The 4,991-nt window shown below is 36.1% G+C and overlaps 1 pseudogene; it reads right to left on the bottom strand.

Annotated features, from left to right (window-relative positions):
- Positions 1 to 1,084: 1,084 nt before the first annotated feature.
- On the bottom strand, positions 1,085 to 1,956 carry LOC109703086 (proteasome subunit alpha type-7 pseudogene; annotated as a pseudogene).
- Between the last annotated feature and the right edge of the window lie 3,035 nt (positions 1,957 to 4,991).

Here is a 4,991-nt window from a genome sequence, read left to right as displayed (position 1 = left end):
CACTTCAGTGTAGAATAATATACTGTCTGCCATGAGTTCCCTCCAAAATCCACTGTAGTTAATGTGATAATTATTGAGTGGGACTTCTTAGAAATGGTTAAACTATGAGGACTCCCCTTTTCAATGAGATAAGGCCCTTATTAAATAGTCTTCATGAGATTTTTTACTAGCTTCCTCTTCCTCTTTCCTTCCCTAGGAAGATACACCATTCATCCTGTTTGCCTTTCTGCTTTCTGCCATGAGAGCAAGAAGGCGCAGTAGCTTTAGCTTGGATGTTTCAGCTTCTACAACTGTGGGAAATAAATTTCTGTTCTTTACAAATCACCCAGTCTCAGATATTTTGTTAGTGCAGCACAAAATAGGTAAAATGCAGTCCTGATCATAAAGTGTTGAAAGTTGTATCTGTTTGCTCACTGTCTAATGTCTAATAAGTTGCCTCACTAAAAAATATTGTTGCAATAATTTACCAAAGAGAATAAAAACTAGTAATTTTCCCATAACCATCTAAGTACTTAAATGAGTCATCTTCTCTTCAATACTAAATTCATAGAACAGTTAGACTTGACTACAGAGTGTTACTAAGAATAAATATCTAAAAACTCAAATCATGCAGATACATATTGACTTCAAGTTCTTTTTACTTGTTATCTCTTACTTTCCAAAAATATCCTCCAGATCACTTCATGGCCCAATCTCTCACTTTTCCTCTACTATTAAAATCATTTTTTCCCTGTTCTACCCATGTGAAATAGTAGAAATAGTAACCACCAACCCCACTCCTTCCTTTGCTCTTTAACTTATTTTATTTTTTTAGTGACGTCTAGCGCACTGCTAAATCTCGGTCTCTTCTTAATGAGAACACAAATTTTATAAGGTGATGACCATGTTTTTCACTGTGGTTAGTGCTACACACATTTGATAAATATTCACCAAATAATACATGAATGAACAAGTTATTTAAATGTCTGATACAGATATAAATTGAGCACTGCTATTGTGTGGTTTAAATGACTCTTCCAAAACTCATGTTTAAATTTAACAGAATTAGTAGCTGGAACTTTTTTTTTTTTTTTAAATACGGACGTTTATTGGGTACTCAGACAGTACGGGTAAATGGATGGAAACACCCATGTGTCACTGAGACTCCCATGGCTGAGTTTAAAGGCTGCTGCTCCAAGTGAGTTAGTTTGCTTTATCACGATGATGCTTTCTTTTGTTTCTTCTTTTCATTTTCTTCTTTTTCTTTTTCAATTTCAGCAACGTATTTCTCGATTTCTTCAGGATTTAGAATCTTGAGAGGCTGATCTCGCCTCATGACAGCAAGCTCAATGTTTTTGCCACCTGACTGGACCACTTCCAGGAGTGCCTTGATCACCAACTTGCTGGTCAGATCGTCCGTCTCAATGGCTTTGTCAGTGTAATTCTTCTCCAGGAACTCACGCACTGACTTGGCACCCCGGCCTACAGCATGGGCCTTCCAGGCATGGTATGTGCCTGACGGGTCAGTCTGGTACAGTCTGGGGATACCATCAAAGTCGAAACCCACAATGAGGGCAGAGATGCCAAACGGCCTGCGCCCATTGCTCTGCGTGTAACGCTGCTTCAGACTGGCGATGTAGCGGGTGATGTACTCCACAGTGACTGGGTCCTCCACGGTCAGCCGGTGGCTCTGGCACTCTACCCGGGCTCTGTTGATGACCATCCTTGCGTCAGCAGTGAGGCCATCCAAAGCACAGATCTTCCGCACTGTCCTTTCATCTTGTAGTTTGGCCACGGATTTCTTTTCCACACCAAGAACAACAATGTCTCTTCCTCGAGCACCAACCGCGGTGGAGCCCTCCTTGACGGCCTCCTGCGCGTACTCCACTTGGAAGAGGTGGCCGTCGGGCGAGAAGACGGTGATGGCGCGGTCGTAGCTCATGCCGGCGGGCGCAGCAACTCTGGCCGCAGCAGCTCAAAAGCCTGGAACTTTTAAGAAGCGGTGAGAACGAGAACTCTGACCTCATGGATGGATTAATGCCATTATCCCAAGAGTGTGGTAGTTATTGAGGGAGTCTTTGCTGCTTAGGCAAGGTGCCTCCTACAAATATGTTCTTTTTCTCCCATGGTCACACACTTTCACAAAACATGTACTTTCTTGCCTTAAAAATCACCTCCACCACATCATGATGCAGAAAAAAGGCCTTCGTGAGATATAGCCCTTCAATATTGGACTTGCAGTGTCTAAAACAATGAGAAATGTGTGTGTGTGCGTGTGTGTGTGTGTGTGTGTGTGTGTGTGTGTGTGTGTGTGTTGTCTTGGCTTTCATTTTTTAACCCCGTTGGAGACAGGGTCTTATTATGTATACCAGGCTGGCCTCAAACTCATGACCCTCCTTCCTCAGTCTTCACAGTGTTGTGATTACAGGTATGTGTACCACCATACCCAGCTGTAATTTCTTTTCTTTTAAATTGGTTTATAGTATTCTATTACGGCAGCAGAAAATGGACAGAGACAAGTTATATTTTAAACTCTACATAAGTTAATAAGTAAAAAGGAGGAAATGGTTTTGTTAGTATTGTTTATTAATTGTACAAAATAATAAGATTTCATTATTATATTTTCATACATGCCTACAAGTTACTTTGAGCATATTTACTACCCCTATTACCTACACTTATCCCCTCCTCCTCCTTCTGAACCCTTCCTGTTCCCTAATAAGGTCCCTTCTAGTTTCATGTCTTATTTTTAAGATTCTACACGGGAGAGAACACACATGATGCTTGGTTTTCTGAGTCTGACTTATTTTGTTTAACAAGATGACCTTGAATTCCTAACATTTTCTTGCAAATGACATGATTTCATTCTTCTAAATGGCTAAAAAATGCAGGTAAACAGTTTTTAGAGTTCACATGCAAGGATTTTTATCATTAACATTCAAAATTATAAACACCCAGAAAAAAATGAGCTTTATAAAAATACACTATGGGGAAAATAAAATTAAAACTACAAAGTAGGCAAAGACCATAAAGTTTAAAAATAATTACAGAAAGAAACTCAAATGGGAAAAAAAAACTTTTTATTTCATGAAACTTTTTTTAATGTTAAAATGCAGTTTTGGCAAACCAATGGTAAAAGAGTCTCTCATGTGCAAATGATAGCAGCATAAACTTGTACAAAACATTTTTGGAAAAAAATGTCCTAAGGAAAAAAATCTCCTAGCTTTTGACTAAAGTAGGAGTCAAATAATACTAATATTTACATACACATGAAATTTACTGGACAAAACAGAGATGTGAATAAAGATTTTCCATAATGTCAACATAATAGTACAACATTTGAAACAAACTATTCAGTAATAAAAAGCCATGCTAAGTGGCTTAAACAATAGAAATTTATATTCTCAAAATTCTAGAGATCACAAGTCCATAATCAAATTGTTATTGGGTTTGGTTTCTGATGAGACCTCTCCTTGCCCCACCATGTCCCCACAGGACTTTTTTCTCTGCATGTACGGAGAGTGATCTTGTATCTCTTCCTCTTCTTAAAAGGACACCTGTCCTATCAGATTAGGGCCTCACTTTTATGACTTCTTATAACCTTAATTGCCTCTCTGAAATTCATATCTCTAAATACAGTCACATTGGCAATTAAGACTTCAGAAAATAAATGTTTGGTGATGTGATTTAGCCCGCATCACAGAATGGCTAAATAAATGCTTATATAATAAAAACAAAGTATACATTTTCTAAGATTAATGACCTCCTATATATTAACAATTGTGATTAGTGAAAAAAATCAAGTTATATACCATAATTACAAGTTTACAAATTACAAAATTAATTTCAAGTTAGTTTAAAGTAGTTTTAAAAACATAATACATATTTTAAATAGCTCTATTAAATTCCAGATAGCTGATAAATAGCAAAGTATTGCTGAATTAATTTTGTCTGCCTAAAATAAATGAATAAAACTATTTTCAACATTTAAAATGAATAATGAAAAAGATTAAAGTAGGCACACTTTCAAACAATGCAATGGAAAGAAATGCACATAGCTGAGCCTTTCATACCTTCCTGCAGTAATCTGCTTTAAAACAAAGAGCCATAAGCTTAACATATCAATATGTCCAAAGAATATTTACATCAGAAAATTGGCACTAAAATAAATCATTTTCCCTTGTGGCTTTTTATCAAACTGTTTACTTGGTGAAACATCTGCATTAGAAAAGGGAAAAGCACCTACATCCTTTTACTTAGAAAATATATGGAGTTAATAAACATTTCCCCTAGGGTTAATAGACAGCAACTCAGATAATATGAAGGAGACAATTCATCTGCCCTAAAGCTTTTCATTTTCTTTTATTTCTTTATTCTTATTGTAGCTTTGTGGTCCCTGTCTTAGATAGTAAGTGTCTGAGTGAGTTGTATTTCTGCAGTCCTCCACTTGTTAATCAAGGGCTGTCAGAAGTACCAACCAAAGGTGTTTTTCTTATAGCCAATATCCAGAGGTAGATGCCCAGCCAAGTGGTCTGTGTTCTCCTCTCTAAGAAAGAAAGAGACATGGAGAATATGGAAGAGTTGAGTATAACTGGTGGCCATGAATCAATATATTTATAGAGTCAAGGGAGGAGAAAGAAAAAGTTATCACCAATGTTTTTGATGAAATTAAATTACCATTTTTAGAGACAAGGCAAAAATTTAAAAATGCAAACCAACTCTAAGTAATAATACAGAATATATGACAGATTTCTAATGTTTCTTATTATCAAAGATAAATTCATAGATTGTTTTTAAAGTCTTTTTATTTAAATGTTCAAGTCACAATGTAATGCTCTTTTAATATTTCAGGTAATTTTATTATTATTACTGATAAAGTCCAATTAATGTAATTATCAGTGATATTTAAATAAAACTGAATCTGTGCTTTTTTTACTATGTTGCATACAAACTGCCAAAACTGTATGTTCTTATCTTATCTAACAGATTTTTTTCTGAAGGAGATAATGCTT

The sequence above is a fragment of the Castor canadensis genome, chromosome 3, assembly GCF_047511655.1.
Source record: "Castor canadensis chromosome 3, mCasCan1.hap1v2, whole genome shotgun sequence".
In the NCBI taxonomy this organism is placed as follows: Eukaryota; Metazoa; Chordata; class Mammalia; order Rodentia; family Castoridae; genus Castor; species Castor canadensis.
This window is presented reverse-complemented; position numbering and strand designations above follow the sequence as displayed.